Source organism: Typopeltis vanoorti, chromosome 7 (genome assembly GCF_054136105.1).
Source record: "Typopeltis vanoorti isolate ZY-2024b chromosome 7, IOZ_Tvanoo_1.0, whole genome shotgun sequence".
NCBI classification, from domain to species: Eukaryota; Metazoa; Arthropoda; class Arachnida; order Uropygi; family Thelyphonidae; genus Typopeltis; species Typopeltis vanoorti.
Genome location: NC_143555.1, coordinates 131,231,344 through 131,249,405, shown reverse-complemented (window position 1 = coordinate 131,249,405; position 18,062 = coordinate 131,231,344).

The following is an 18,062-nucleotide window of genomic DNA, read 5'->3' as shown; positions in this document are numbered from 1 at the left end:
GGGAGTTTGGAGGCCAAACATTTGGACTGGTGAAGTCATAGAAATTTTCAGACAACCATTTTTGACTTTTCCCAGAGGTGTGGCAAGGGGCCGAATCCTGCTGCCATACATACGGCCTACCATTGGCTACCCTTGTTATCCAGGGCTTGACTACAGTTAGCAACTCCACGAACAAAGCCCGAATTCCAATGCCAGGGTTCTTCAACACCTGTTCCTGCAGATTTGCGAGGAATTCTGCTGTACGAACGCAATCAGATCGTCTGCTAGGGATCTTTCTTCTTACTACATCCTCGTAGTCACCATTGCAAGTCTCTAGTTCATGCCTGATTGTTTTTACTGTATTCAGGGAGCATTGGGCAGCAGTCGTAATATCCTTATTTTGATGGCGGGCACGAATCATCATGATACAAGTTATTCTCTTCCATGATTCAGGTGGGTTCCAGCTATCCATCCTTTCTGACATCTTGTATATGAATGAAGAAGGGTCCAAACTTTTAAATGAAGAGAAGTGTGTGTTAATACATGTAACTTACGGAAAAATATAATTAATTATAAATATGTCAAATTTATCCCGAACACCCTGTATATATATATATATATATATATATAAATATATATAATATATATAAATATTTATATATATATATATAATATATATAAATATATATAATATAATATAATAATAAAATATATATATATTTCTTATATATATATATATATATATATATATATAAGAAAATTTGCATGCACATTTATATGTTTTGCATTCTTCTTCTTCTTCTTCTTCCTATCATGGAATATAGGCCAGGTGGCCTGTTCCGGTCTCATGCCATCTCTTTCTTGGTCTTCCGATTCTTCTTTTTCCACTTATTTTGTATCTGTATAATATTTTTGGTAGTCTGCTGTTGTCCATTCGATTGAAATGTTCTAGCCATTTTTGTTTATACTGTCTTATGTAGTAATTAATTGGTTTGATTTTTAGGGATTGTAAGATTTCTTCATTTGTTTTGTGGTCCCACTTGGTATATCCCGCTGTTTTTCTGAGGAACTTCATTTCTGCTGTTTGAGTTCGCTTTTCATCTTTCCTTTTCATGGTCCATGTTTCGCTTCCGTATAGTAGAGTTGGTTTTGACAAGACATTATATAGTCTGATTCTAGTGTGTTTTTGTACCAGGGATGGCTTAAATATACTATTTATTATGCCATTTACTTTGACAAAGTTCGATATTTTAGTGTCTATGTCTTTTTCTTCTTCGTATGATAGATCACATCCCAAGTATCTGAAAGTGTTTACTTGTTCTAGTATTGTATTATCTATCACTATTTTACTTCTTATTGGGTTTTCTCCTTTGAATGCCATTAGTTTTGTTTTTTCTTTGGATATTGTCATATTATATTGTTGTGAGATATCATTTAATGATTTTAATGATCTTTGTAAATCATCTTCTGATGTAGCTAATACTATTTGATCATCTGCAAATAGTAGTGTATCTATCTTCATTTGCGGGGTCATTTGTATACCAAATGGGTTATGCTGTTTCCAGATTGTTAATATTTCATTTATATATATATTGAAAAGCAGAGGTGAGAGGGTACATCCTTGTCGTACTCCTCTTGATATATCTTTCCATTCTGAGGTGTGTTCTAATTTAACTGCTATTTTATTTCCTGTATATATTTCTTGAATAGATTGTAAAAGTTGGTTTGGCACGTTTAAATTGGTTAATATTTTAAACAATTTTTGTCGACTAATTTTGTCAAATGCTTTTTCATAATCAATAAATGCCACATGTGTTTCTTTTTGAAATTCTCTTCTCTTTTCTATTAATAATTTTAAAGTAAAAATTGGATCTATGCAGGATCGGCCTTTTCGGAAGCCATTTTGTTCTTCTAGTAATTTGTTTTCTACAATGCTGCTTAGTTTCTCTTTTAATATTCCTGCATATATTTTATATCCTGTATTCAGCAGGATAATTCCCCTATAATTATTGCAATTGTCTTTATTTCCTTTTTTATAGATTGGAATGACCAGTGCTTTTTTCCAAGAGTTAGGGGTTTTTCCGGACATCCAAACCATATTAAAAAATTTCAAAAGTCTTTCATTAAATTTTTCACCTGCATTTTTGTATAGTTCTATATTTATATTGTCTTCTCCTGGCGTTTTCCTATTTTTCATCTTCTTTATTATATTTTTCAGTTCTAACATTGTGATATTTTCTATTAGGTCATTCTTTGTCTTATAAAATTTTAATTCATTGTTCTCATCTGTCCAGAGATTTTGGAAATAGGTCACCCATTTTTCTGAATCTATTGTTTGTATTTTTATCTTTTCTTTTATTTCTTTATTCATGTATTTTATTACTTTATAGGTTTTGGGTTGTGGCTTAAATAAATCCTTTTCTAGTTCTGTTACGAAATTGTTCCATCTTTCTCTATGTTTTTTCCTTACTTCTCGTTTTGCAATTGCACTATTTCTTTTATACTCTATTTCTGCTTCTATTGTTTTGGAATTTAGCCATTTCTGGTAACTGTCCTTTTTGGTTTTTATTATGTTTTCTATTTCTTTGTTCCAGTCTCGTAGTCCTCTTTTTCTAATCCATTTGTGCTTTATTCCTAAGGTTTCTGTTGCTGCTTTTGTGAGAATTTGTTTCAAATTTTCCCATTCATCTTCTATGTTACTTGATTCGTGTGTGGTTTCTGTTTTTAAGTTTGTGCATTTTTGATATTGTAGTTTAACTTGAGGATCCTGTAATGAAGAAATTTTGTAGCTCGGCTGGTAAGAATTTTCAATTCTGTGTGTTTTTAGCCACTTTGGTTTAAAACGAATTTTTGCTGATACCATATAATGATCAGAGTTTAATTCAAAGCCTCGATATGCTCTTACGTCTAAAATTAACTCCGCTAATTTAAAATTTGTGATAACGTAGTCAATTACTGATTTGTATCCTCTGGCTGACCAAGTATATTTATGTATTTCCTTGTGTTTAAATATTGAATTCATTATTCTCATATTATTATAAATGACAAAATCGCGCAATCTGCGACCATTTTGATTACATGTATCTTCGCCAAATTTACCTATGTTTGTTTTGTATTTTTTGTTTCCTATTCTGGCATTTAAATCTCCTGCTAGCAGTAAATAGTCAGTTTTGTTTGTTTTATCTATGGCATTCTGTAATTCTTTATAAAATATATTACTGTCTTCTTCTTTTCCCTCTTCTGGTGCATATGCACCAATTATTGTTATGTGGCCTCTTAATGTCTTGAGCCTAATTTCTATTAATCTTTCATTCAAATAGTTGTAATATACAATATTGTTCTTTAGGGATTTATGTACCATAATCATTATACCTGCTTTTGCTCTTTCTTCTTTTTTTACCCCACTGTAGATTTGTATATAGTTGTTTGTTTCTTTTGTACCTTTTTGTTTTTTCTTTGTTTCTGTTACTATACATATCTTTATGTTAGCTTGGTTTAGTTGTTTATCAAGTTCTTCTTCTTTGTGTGCAATGCTTCTCACATTCCATGTTGCAATCCTCATTATGTGTTCCTTTTTCCAATTTCGTTTACCGTTTCCTGGGTTGTGGTCTTTTCCCTGACAGTCCGTCCGGCTTTTCTTTGCATGAAACTTGAAAGTATTTTGAATTTCCCCAGGGCAGGTTACTAACCTGTCGCTGGGTAAGTCCAATGGTAGGGCTGCTACCTAACGCCTCTGGACAGGCAGATCTAACAGCATTTACTCTGTTAGGGTGTTAGGGTTATACCGCCCATACTCGGTCGCCAGTGCCTCGTTTGTACTTTTAGAACAGGATGGACCACGGGAAGGTAAGGTTGACATTTGAGTGGGAGAGGCTATGTATTGCGCTTCACCACCCCTTCCACCCCAGTTTTGCATTCAAATTTTTATTTTTTAAATATATGTTTTGCATGCAAACTTTTATTTTTAAATAAATATATATTTTTATTTTTTTTTTAAATAAGAAAATGACTTCTATATATGTAAGAAAATTTGCATGCATATGCATGCACATTTATGTTTTGCATGCAAATTTGTATTTGTTCAAATTAATATATATTTTTATTTGTTTAAATATGTTTTGCATGCAAATTTTATTTGTTTAAATAAATATATACTGTAGGCCCCCGGTAACCGAGGGGGTTTGCTTCCATAGTGTTCCGTGGATAATAGCGAACCCTATATATACAGGTAGGCATTCAAAAATCCGGCCATCGATAACCCGGTTTCTTCAGATCTCCGGCATGGATTTCGGAGCGCGAATTTTCAAATTTACGGCGTTGGCGCGCCACTGTTTTCTGTTCATGTTTTCATTTTATCATGTATTTGCTGTAATAGCCCTATTACGGATTCAGCAAAGAAAAGAAGTGGCGTAAAACGTAAACATCGTGCGTTGTTGATCGCAGAGAGAGTGGAAGTGCTAAAAATAACTTGATAGTGGCATGTCTGTGCGAACCATTTGTGAAACATACAACATTGGCTCTTCAACAGTGTATGATATCAAAAAAAAAAACAGAAAAAACTGTTAAAGTTCTTTTCTGACAGTGTATCAAAAAAGCAAATGTTTGTAAGGAAGTTAATGACGGAGGGAAAAAGTTCGGAACTGGACCAAGTTCTCATAACCGGGTTTAATTTTCGTATAAGTGAAGGTGTGGAAATTTCTGATGATTTATTAAAGGAACAAGCCAAAATGTTTCATGAAGAGCTGGGATTGCAACACAAGTGTGAATATTCACACTTGTGTTGCTAGTGGATATGTGGATGTATTTGCAAAGTTAGTTAGTTTGACTCTTCCGCTGTCAACAGGGGTTGACAGCGGAAAATTCTGTAGAACCGTTATATTTAGTTGATGAACATTAAAATTTCATAAGATTTTTATTTATTGTTTAATTTTCTTTCTTTAAAGAGGTAGTCATTTTCTGTTAAAAATATACAGCATATATAACCATCTGAAATCCAGCATTTTCAAAAATCCGGCACCCTTCAGGTCTGGAGATTGCCGGAGTTTTGAATACCTAACTGTGCTATATTTTTTTCTATACATAAATACCTATGACAAAGTTTAATTTATAAATCACGCTCAATAAGAGATTAAAAACAATAACTAATAATAAAACAGAACAATAACAACATACTGTAATAAAGTTATCTGAATGTGAATGGATTCTTGTCAACCTCAGAAGTGTAGAGCTTTCACCACCTTTGCAACGAGTTGCCCAGGTGTTGGACAATTTCTGCGATCAGCCGAACTGTCTATTACTAAAAGAAAGAGCCATGCGGCTTCATTTTGGCGATGAAAAATTACATAAGCAAAGTGAATATTAGATCCAACATTATTTCAAAGCCGAATGTTTGTAGAGACTATGAAATTTCGTAAGTTGACCTTTCGTCTGTTAATATCTTCGGACAGCGGTTGACCGCGGATAAATCAAACCACGGATACGGGGTCCTACTGTATTTTGAAACAATTACTATAATTCTAAACATGTAAGTAAACACCTGTATAATTTTCGCATCAAGATATTAAAAATTAATAATAATGACTATTTGTACTGGCTTCTTTTTATAAAGAAGCTTATTGTATGGAATTCATTTTAAGGATTACTTAATTGTATAGTTATTATTTATGAAAATACGCCAACATATTTTTATTTATTTGATAAAAATTAATTTTGGAATTCATTTTATAATAACATCTCTACATGCTAGAGGTTTCAATGTCAATAAGTAAAATATACTGTATGTAATAGCAAGCGTCAAATTTTTAAGGAAAGTTTAGTAATTTCTATTCATCTATTGCCTATAAATATGTGGAAAATATATTTTATTTATTTTCATTAATCAAATTGTCAATATTTTATTTCCTAATGCAGGTGTTGCTTCTTGACGCTTTGATAAATTTTTCTCTCTTTACTCATATCATATATAAACGACTTTCTTTCACTCAGCTCAAATTCGGTTCATCGTTTTGCTGATGACAGCACTCTCCATTCTTCTTTTTCATGGAACGGAACTTGAATTGTTTAACCATCCCAAACTTCAAGATCCTCTACTACCAGGGTCCTAAACACTGATCTCCATATCATCCTTCAATGGAGTAATGACATTCTAGTCACCTTCAATGCTTCCAAAACACAGTTATGCCTTTTTGTTTTCTCATAAAAATTTTCACATTTCTCTTCTTGCCACTGATAACACTCAGCTCAACAGTAAAATCTTCCTGCTGTGACTGACACTTCGAGAACTTAAAATAAAAATGACGTTTCTCATTCTCATTAATTTCGTTTCGTAAATAAAATAATTTATGAATTTGCAAACTTTCAAAATTTATAATTTATATTATGACTGGGAACTTCCAAAATAGACTGGAGGAAAGGTAACTGAAAAAACAAACAAAAAAAATTGCAATGCAATAAAAAAAACCGGAAACTCATGAGCAAGAAGCAGAGTTTCCCCTACTGTAAACAAATAAAACAACAGCGAAAGGGTTGCAAGTTTATTTTTATTATTATTTTTCTATTGACCAAGGAAGAGCCGTGCGTTTTGTAGTTTAAGACGTCTGAGAACAAACTTCCTTTAGGCTCTTCCGTTCGCTAAACACACGAAACTTGTTTTCAAATCTTTCTGGGCCATTTCTTTTCGAAGAAACGGATTATTGTGGATTTCTGCACTCCCCCCCCCCCCAAATATCGATTTAAGCTCAAATATCGATGAAAGCACAGAAATGCCCACAACTGAGCATTTTAGCGCTTCTATTCTTTCTATAATATTAAATATTTGCATTGCATCTGGGAGAAAAATAATCTTAAGAAGCAATGTCAACTGCTGAGACAGTCGTGATGAATTTCTCTTCTGCGTCAGTCACACTCCAATTCTACCCCCCTTGCTTTCGTTGATGTAGCGGGAAAAGGATGCACTGAATTTATTCTCACCTTCCGTCTAATATAGCGAATTCGATGCTCCCGCGGGAAACATGCTTTGAGAATCGACGGTAAAATGCCCTTACTTTCAATTTTTTTTACTGGTAAATAATTGTGTATATATGTTAATGAAGAAATAAGCACAGCATTATAGATGGACCTTAAAATGTTCTGAAGGGGCGATAAGATCCCGTAGAGAGATTAACATTGTCTGTGCTGGGGATGTAATTATGTCTATGTATAAAAGACTAATGAAGACATATAAATAGAGAGAGAGAGAGAAAAAAAAATAAAGGAAGAACTATTGAAAGTTGGAGAGGATGAAAACACGAATCACATAATAGAAAAAAAGATAAGATGAAGGTGAGAGAGAAAGAGAAATAAAGAGAGAGAGAGAGGGGGGGGGGGTTGGTTCCTGATAATTCTGTTCTGCTTCAAAGAGATCTTTCCATATTTTGCGAATGGCCATTTGTTCTAATACTAGTAAGCAATTCAGAAACACAAAAACAACAAACAAATAAACAAAAAAAAACTCAGCTAATTTACCAGATATCGCTAGGTGCATGATGAAGTTCATCTGGAGCTTTCTGCTCTTTGATGACATCAGAGCAGCCAGAACGCAACTGTTTCCGACTGCTATCATAATGAACAAAACCCACAATTCGTCTTTCTTTAATGTCCACGTTTCAGCTACATAGAGGACAGCACTCCACATATAGCATTTTATTAGGTTTCCATCCATTATACTTATGAATAAATTCCATTTTCTATTAAAGGCATCTCTTCCCAACGCTATTATCGTTTTTATGTCACTTTTATATCTTCCTTCACTGCTAGTAACACTTCCTAGATATTTAAATGTTTTTAATTGATTCAATTTTCCCTGTTTATTCTGATATCCATATTTGCCGCCTTCCTTGTTATTTGCATTACCTTTGTTTTTCTGATGTTAATTTTCATTCCATAATTGATAAAGGATTCCAGTAATCTGTTCAACAGATGTTATAGTCCTGTTTTAGTATTTTATAGCAATTCCTTGTCATCTGCATATATTATTGCACATATCTGTCTACTTCCAATCTTTATTCCTTCTTCCGAATTTTCCAGTGCTTCTTTTAACATTGCTTCGGAATACATGTTAAACAAAACTGGTGACAGAGAACAGCCTTGTCGTACTCCTCGTCCAATGATATCTGGTTCTGTTGAACCATATATGTCTCTCTCCATGGCAGTTTTTCCCATATATATTGAACTAATTAGCCTTCTGTCTTTCCAATCCATACCAATCTTTTCCATTACTTTATGATAACTATCTTATCCCATTTCCCAAAGTCCAAAGTTTTTCCAAAATCTATATAACAGACATTAACTTCTTTATTCACTTCCAGACTTCTTTATTCACTTCCAGACTTCTTTCACTTAATATTATTAACAATCCAATCGCATCTCTTGTTCTCCTACCCTTCCTAAAACGAAACTGATCTTCTCCAAGAAATTCTTTCACCTTAGATGCAATTCTTCGTGTTAAGATTCTCATAAGTATTTTTGATGTATGGGAAATAGCTATTTTAAATCTAAATGAGATATCCAAAGATTATGGTATGATAATATCAACGGAAAAATCAAAAACTATGGCCTTTAAAGGACAAGATCCAGCAATAACTAAAATAGTATTCGATAACAAGATCTTAGAACAGGTGAATTCATTTAACTACCTAGGATGTATGATCACATATGAAAATGAAAAAGGTATAAACGTAAATATTGCAAAGTATTTAAAAATAACAGGTGTAATTAACTCTATATTTAAACCAAACCTAGTTCAAAAACAAACCAGGCTAAAAATATACAATACATTAGCCTTACCGGTCTTAATGTATGGAAGCGAAATCTGGACAATAAAACAAAAAGACAAACAAAGATTAACAACAGCAGAAATGAAGTTTATGAGAAAAACTGCAAAGTATATTCTATTTGACCACAAAAGACACGAAGATATTATGAAAGAATTAAACCAAGAACCAGTAATAGAAAAAATTAAAAAATATAAACATAAATGGATGGAACACGTTCAAAGAATGAAAACAGAAAGATTACCAAACCAAGCCTTAAAGTACAAGCCATTAGGAAAAAGAAAACCAGGACGTCCTCTTAAACGATTCAACGATGACTTCTAAGGCCGGAACAGGCCATGCTAGGCCTAAATCCTTGATACGTATGATGATGATGACGACGGGAAATGAGGCTTATTGTTCTAAAATCCTCGCAGTTCACTGCATTACTTTCCTTTCGTAGAAGTATAAATATTAAGGTCATAAAATCTTTTGGTAATTCTACTTTGTTATAAATGAAATTTATTATTTTGGTTATTCCTTCAGTTCCTTTCTTCTGAAGTTGTTTCAGGAATTCTGCCGGTATTTAATCTATTCCTTCTGCTTTTCCACGTTTTAGTTCCTTAATGGCCATTTCTACTTCTTCGAAATCTCTGGGTCTAGATCATCTTCATTTAGCTTCTTTATATCTTCTAATGGCAACTCATTTGGCCTATTTTCCTTGTCATGTAGATCTTCAATATATTCCTTCCATCTCATTAGGAGTTTTTCTTCTTCAGTTATGATTTTTCCATTCTTATTCTCTATGCCTCCAGCTCGAATTCCATTTCTCTTGTGATTCACCCTTCTTGCTTTTTCATACAAAAGATCATACCTTCCCACTCTCTCATAATTTTCCATTTCTTCACAATGTTTTTAGGCCAATCCTCTCTACTTCTTTCTGTTTCCCTTCTCAATTTGTCATGCAGGGTTCTATATTGTATTTTCCCTTCTGGGGTGTCTTTATTTTCCTATTTTATTCTTTCTTCCATTAGAGAAACCATCTCATTAGTTATCCACTGTTTTTTATTATTATTTTAGCTCTTACATATCAAATTTCGTCTTCTATAATGTTCATTATTTTCTCTTTAACGTGTTGCCATTTCTTTTCTGGATCTTCAGTTTTGACGAAACTTGTTTCCTTTAATTCCTTCTCCATTCTATTTCCAAATTCCTTGGTATTTTTTAATTTCTCTAAGTTCCGTTATTTTACTTTACAGAGCTTCTTTTATTTTCTTTAGTTTCACAATTATTACTATGAATAGTAGGTTATGGGCAGAGTAAATATCAGCTCCAGGATACGAGGATGCATTCTTTACAATATTCTTGTATCTTTGATTTACTATAATGTAATCAATTTGATACCTTTCCGTATCTCGGTTTTTACCATGTGTATATTCTTCTCTTAGATTTTTTAAACCAAGTGTTCCTAATTATTAGCTTATTTTCTTTACAGAATTCCACTAACCTCTCCCCTCTCTCATTTCTATTACCTAGCTCGTATCTTCCTACTACACTCCTAACCTCTTCTTATCCCACAATTCCATTCCAGTCTCCCATTGCAGACATATAGTATTTTCTTTTTTCTTCCTTAATTAGTTCTTGTAATTGTTCATACATTTCCTCTATTTCCTCATCTGAATGGTCACTTGCTTGCATATACATGCCTGCATTATTATTGTGGCCACTGGTTCAGCCTTCAATTTTACAAACATAATCCTGTCATTCAGAAATTTTATGCTAATGACGCTCTTTGCTGTTCTTTTATTAAAAACAAGTGCAATTCCTTTTTCCTTTTTATCTCCACCGGAGTAAATTACTCTTACTTCGTCACTATAAAAATCACGTACTCCTTCCCATCTGACGTCACAAAGCCCTATGATATAAATTTTTCCTGTGTTCATTTCTTGTTTGAGATTTTCTAACTCTCCGCAACTGTTCATTATTCTGACATTCCATGTTGCAATTTTGATTCTCTGACGATCTTTCATTTTCAGTTTGTTTATAGCTTGTTTTAAGTTACTTTTAGAGATTTGATCGGGTGGAACATCAGCCCTTGAAGGGTCCTTATTTCCCGATATTTTATCCATTCCAATGTGCACCTTTTTTTCCTCTCTGAGCCAAGAGACACCACCTTGGTTTGCCGGGATGGTAGCGTTCCCCTTATTAGTTCTATTCATTGCTTCTGAAATTTTCTAGGGATATTGCGAAGTGGTTACCGGTTTCCTTCTCTACCGCAGTGCACCAGCAAGTACTAGTAGAGCTGCTGTCCTCTACCAGCTAGATTAGATGTTGGGAAAAGGAGAGACACCCTCGGGCCTCGAGTACCTAATACCCTCGGGGTCGAAGTCAGCCAAGTGACGCCATATAATATAATAAATGAACTCTTGATAGGGTTATTATCGGGTGGAAAACAACAAACGCACTGAAATTTTTATACTTAGATATCCCTTACATATTTGCAGAATCTTCTCTTTCTATTTTAATTTCAATAAACGCGATGATTCTGAAAGAGAGAAAATCAAATTCTCAGCGGTAGAAGTAATCGATGCAACTACGAGATTTGTTAAGAAACCTAATAAGTGACCTTGAATGCCTTCCGTGAACTATCGTTTAAATGATTGGGGAAACTTCCTCATTATAATGCAGACTGAAGTTAGCAAGTTTGTGGCACCAGTTAATACAAAGCCTACGTCGTAACAAACAACCTAAACACGCGTGCGTATCGCTCAGTAACTTAAAGTATCAAACATCGCAATCTAGGCTGTCCCTTGCTCATAGTATGAAAACTATTTTATTTTATTTCATATGAGATTACATAATTAAAAACACATCAGCAGTATCTTGTATTCTTTCTTTAAAGTTAAAAAGATTTCTCTCGGTTCAGTATTTTTTTCCCCACAAAGAAAATTGAGGGTTTTATCTGTTAATGGCTGTGGACAGCACTGATGGTCTGCAACTAGAGAAGTCATCACAGAAATACTCCCATACTCTCTAGTTAAACGTAATTTTTATGATAATTATTCCAAGGAAGTATTGAATTATACTCGTACATGATTTATGCTTTTATTTCGAGGAAACTAGTCATTACTGGTTATTTATGAGGCGTTAAAATGAACGAAGACATCAAGCCTATAGCTGCGACTAATTCGCATAAACTGAATTCAGATATAGCATAGATTCAGCATTGCTTTTATAAATGGTCAAGTTGCAATCTGATGGCAGCACTGTCGCTTAAGAGCAAAAGGCCAGTGCCCTGTGATACCAGTTGCTTAAGGAAAGATAAATGTTTGGGAAATTACTGAACAGGGTAATGATCTGTCAATTGTGCAACTATTTCAAGAGGTAGCAATGATCGATGCATCTAATCTATTCATATGTCCTTTCTTCACTATCAACGCAAATATTCCACAGAATTTTAATCCTGAATGTTAATACCAGATACCTTTGCGCGAACACTTCGCCAAAAATGAAAGATCGTTATTGAAAAGTTTTTGTCAAAACATATTTGTCATATTACGACATCCAATATTTATCGCAGTCATGCAGACATATCGTGTCTGCTCACGTTTTTCCAAGCGGTGTAGTTTCATCCCAAAAATGGTAAGTTTGTTTCTTAGTGTTCATCGATGTCAACTGTAGATCTAGTCTCCGGTGAATGAATGTCAGAACACCGTGACTGGTCGTCTACATACTGCTCAGGGTACGTTGCATTGGGTCTTCAGCAGAAGGATGGAGGGAAATAATGAGCCTGCGTCCACCAGGAGTATCGAGGAATTTGGGCTCCCACCTACCTAACGACCCTGTGACTGCTGTTCTACCTATTACTATTCAATTCTTAAAAATGTAACTGCAGTCTTCGCGATAAATGTGCGAAATGGACAGCTTCTTAGATATCTTCGACCTTCAAATGATACCCTACAATCATGCCCTTTGTGAAGTCCACCAACCTAAGTCCCATGCCGAACAGCGACTTCGAATGAACATTACTTATTCATATCCTGGGTCATGCATTCTGGTTTAAAATACATGTAGAGTGGAATTTGATTCCCTAATTGTTTGGGAATATAGAGTGGATAGCGAATATTGATATATTGAGTTTATTTCGTATAGTTCGTCAGTCATGGTTTGAAGCGGAGAAACGTTTAGGTAACTTGTCATTTTGATTTAGCCTAATCTAAATGACAAGTTTAATGTTGATCCTTAACATCCCCATTCCCTAGAGGCAGCACTGCAATGAAATTAATATCAGAAACAAGAATCCCCCAAGGAGAGGTTTATCGTGCTCAAGAGGTAAGAGTTCATTATAAATTACCCATTAACAGAAGGTCTCTTGTTTTCAGTGTCACCTTTGGAGGCGATGATAATTCTTGAAGATCAGAAGCATCAAATAATTAGCTGATATTGAAAGGACAGGTGGCTTCTACAAGATTATATATTGAAAGTCTGTATATTACAACTAGATTGGACAAGACCAGGAAACCTCAGTAGATATCGACACTGGAGACATCTACTGAGTTTAAGAGAACAACAAGCTTTCCTTTTATAAAACAGCGCCATCTGTTAGAGTAAGACTAGTGGGTGCCAGCTCCGAATTTCTGAGTATTCCGACAAGAGAGGATTATCTCTTTAAATCACGTGTACTATTTTAATTACACACATATTTTAATCAAGTGATAACTTATTTTTGCTATTTTAAATTTTCTTTTTGAAAGTTAGCTCCACAAATTATAGATAAAGAGAGCGAAGTGTCTTAAAAGCGTTTTTATTTTATTTTAGTTTTGCAAATACTCAAACTAACTGAGTGTGATTTAGTGAGAACCGGAAGAGAGAAAAATATGGGAAAGAGATAGCAGAAGGCAGTCCGAAAATGTTTTATTCTTGTGTCACGTTACGTTGCTGCAGGGGAGAAAGAAAGAAATCAGTTGTATGTAATTCTCTTGTTTTAATCAAAGTAGACTAGCAACTGGCCAAATACATTTTGATGTCAAAAACATAAAAGAGGAAGATAAGAAATCGATTCTGGTTTGTCTTCTATTCGAATGTTTTTAAATATCTTTAGGAAGATGACAGATTTGGTTATTAACATATTTACCATTGAGACATCGATGTCAAGTTCAAACATCGACAGTTTTGGCTAAAGTAAAAGTGTAAATAAACATTTGATGTTTAAAAATGTCTCTGAGATGCGTTTGATCATATTATGTTGCATTGCGTATATTATTCTATTGAGCTATAGTATTGGTTAATATTGTTGATCATTAATGTGTAGAGTTTATGCATCAATTGCATGTTATGAAAATATCATCTGTTAATTATTAGTCAATATTTTTGTTCGTATGTTTATTTATTGTTCAGAAATGTCACTATAGATAATTTGATCATTCGGAAGCAACATATAATCCAAGTAGTTGAGTGTGACTGTTTTGAATTAGAACCAAAACAAAGAAACTAGAAGGCCAGTATTTTATATCTGTTTACTGAGGATGTCCTTGCCAGTTGCCTGTGTTTGAGAGATGAAAACAACCCTCACCTTAACCGGGTTACAAAGTTTCTTCTTCGATTAGCAGTCGGGACTCGATTCCAGATATATAAACAGATTGTCAATGTTATTGAGTGTGCTGTAGTTCCAAATTGTAATTGAAATCATATTATACCAAGTGACATATGACTGAAACGATTACATGTGTGCACTTAAAAATGACTGTATTACAAAAAAAACACAAATTCAAGCCCTAAAAAAATCCCTACTAGGGAAAGCAATCAAAGAAGGGTTTTCTCTAAGCCTGCTGTTGTAAAGTTCTTTTGATGAACATCATATCAAAAAAAAAAAAGGAAAAACAAAAACGTTTTATGCAATAAAAATCAAAAACGAAATTTCGAAGCTGATTGGATATGCATTAGACCAATGATCGGCGAACCAATGACACGCGTGTCAACACTTACACACTTCAGAATATCAGGTGACACACTTGGATGTTGAAAGATATTGGTATTCTGATGAAAAAACTGGGATAAATAATGTAAGATCGCTATCAGTTAAGGCTAAGGTAGGTTTCGGTTCATTGAATGAATTATATTTTATAGTCATCCCATTTCTATTTTATATTGTAGTTAGCATATTTCTATTTTATTTTTTAGTTAGCTTATTTCTATTTTATTTTGTAACTAGCCTATAAACAACGAGCGTTTTAGTTTACGTTTTCTTTCTTAATCATTATAATTTATGCATAGTCATATCATATTATAAAAACTTATAAAAATTATTATCAATATTATACTTATAAAAATATATTATCAATATCAATTGTATTATCAATATAATACAATTGCAAGGTTTCGGAAAATCTGTCGATGTTATGTATGGCATGAGGAAGAGCTTTGAGAATAAACTCAAAATATTTCAACGTGATTTAGAAAATAACAATTTTAAGTATTTCCCAAGAGTGAAAATTTGTTTTTACGAAACCAGTCCCAAAAATCGTGAACAACATATCAACCAATCTATCGAAGTTCTAGTCAGTAATTGAGCAGTTTTCTTCTAGATTTGAGCAATTTCGAATGTTGGAACAAACAGTTCAATTCATAAAGTATCCTGATGAAAGAGAATTCACGGATCTTAAATTAGATGGCTTTGAGTGGTTGGATTTAAAAGATCTAGTAATGCAACTAGCCGACTTCCGGTGTAATCCTATCTGGAAAAGAAACTTTATTGCTCTTAGAAATGAATTAGAAAAACTTGAGCGGGAACGTCTGCATGATACTACGTGTAAAAATTCAGTCCGTGAAATTCTAAGCGTGTGCAATAGCCTTCCCGAAAACCTTCATGCTCTTAAAATCTTTGCAAAAGCTCTTCTAACAATTTTCTCTTCTACATGCTCTTGCGAAACTCAATTTTCTGCCTTAAATAATATCAAATCGAAAGGGAGAAATAGATTGAGCAATGATTTGAGCTCTGCCTGTGTAGCATTAGAATGTACATACTATAGTCCTTCTATAAAGCAACTTTCTACTAGTACTCAGCAACAGAAAACTCTTTAAATGTAATGTTAGTTTGCAATTTCACTTTATTAAATTAATTGTATCATATGAATTCACAGATTTTATATCAGTGTCCTATTAAATAAATAGCCTAATATGATATGTATAAGTCACCATCTATGATTATGTAGTTAAATTTATAATGCATGTATGCAAGTGGCACATCAACAATGTCAATATTTAAAAAAAAAGATCTTTGACACACATGGATAAGAAGGTTCGCCATCACTGCATTAGACAGTGTAAACTAATAACTGTAAATTAGAACTAATATGAAAATTGCTAGAGCAAGAAAGGGAATGTAAATACCACTAAATTGGAAAGAATAGTGAAAATATAACGCATAAAAATAAATTGTAGAAGGCTGTATAAAATATAATAAAATATCACGATAATAAAAAGCCAAGAGGCTATTTTATTTTTATTATTTATGAGAAAATATTGAGGACAGTGATCGAAGCTTTGCTCTGAGTTGCCCTAGTGTTGTACTACCAGGTATTGTACTACCAGGTGTTGTACTTACGCTTGGACTCGCCGGAAGAACTTCGGCATGAAATTTTTAGATATCGATTTTCGAGTTTCTTATTCGGCTTTGAAATAAAGAAGGATTTATTGTCCCCTTAACTTAAAATAACACGATGTTCAAATTCACAACTGAAAATATACATGAAACAAAAAAATGCAAAAATCCAAGAGTCAGTTACTAATCCAACTATTATTAACATTAGCAAGTGAAAGAAAACAGCTAACAAAACGAAATTTGATTGAATAAAAAATATTTATGAGGAATGTCATTTTTAACCAATAATGAATAAAAAAATATACGTTTAGAGTGGAACAAGCATACTCATAGAATGGACTTTAAAAAAATAGTGAAATCAGTCAGCCCAAGCAGAGTACACATTTAGCTGGAAAGAGGCTGGTGGTGGCTTATTCTGTCATGGAAATTACTCTCATAGAAATGACTAAGTTCACTTATAAAGATTCGTTAAGTTATATGATCTCTCTGATAATTGATTTGATTTTCATCCCCCTGTAATGTAGTTTCTTGGTATAACATCTTGTATCGCATTGAAAGAGATCATTTGAGGGGTTAACGATGCAGCAATGCCCATCAAAGCACGAAGCATGAATGAAATATAGTGTACAACAAAAATGAGATTGAACACATTTTAGAATATAAAATATTGTCTCGTATAACGGTTCTTGATAACTCTCCAGTACATTTAAAATCGTCTGGTTGACATAGTTTGCAGAATCTTTAAAGAATTTAGTTGGAAACAGCATTAGTGAAGCTTAATATTTTACCTTACATTGCTAATAAATTCATACAGAATTTATAAAGTACCACTTTTGGTTTCTGCTTTGTGCAGCGATTGATCGTGTAAGTCATTAAAACAATTGCTCGGCTTTCCAGACAGCCAGGAAAAAGGAAATTGAAACAAAGCAAGAGGTTTGTGACAAATTTGGTGCAACGAAGCGAGATTTCTAGTGTCCAATAACTGAGAATGAAAGTTAGTTATTGCTTCCAGCGAGGAATGCTTACTTTGCTGCGATATCTTAATGTGATTATTATTTTCATTGTAGGATTTCTCCGCGTTGTCGTGGTGTATGATCGTAGTGGGATCTGCGTGTCCCTAAGGTTCTGCGTGCTCTAGCATTGCTACCAGCAGGGTCTTCCAGGCCAGACAAGCCAAAGTAAAGCGGGTCAGACGAAGGGAGTTACCCGGATCCCTCCAGGCTAGAGGTTTCATGTGGCCCAGTCAAAAATTTCATCTCATAAAATGACTAGCGGTTACGAAACCGCTAGTCGTCAAGTATTCTTAAGTGAGACCTAAGTATTGCTCATTGGACGGACTTAAATGGATATTGTCCATTGTTCCAAGGTCAATATCTATTTAAGTCCATCCACTGAAGAATACTTCTCACGTTTAAAGAAAAGATCATGGAACGTGAGAAATCTGTGTAGAACCAGAGCATTTCAAGAACTTACTCAATCGATATGAAATGCATATTGTAGAAATACAAGAGAGAAGACGGAGAGGAGAAAGAAATTTGAAGCAAAACAACCTTTTACTGCTTAATCACGGAAATAACTCAGAAAAACATGAACTTATCAGTAAAAAATAGGTTCATCTGTGACTGAATATGTGAAGCTTTGCATGTTTTAATGGAAGTATACGCAAGATAAGATTGATTCTTTAAAGATACTTG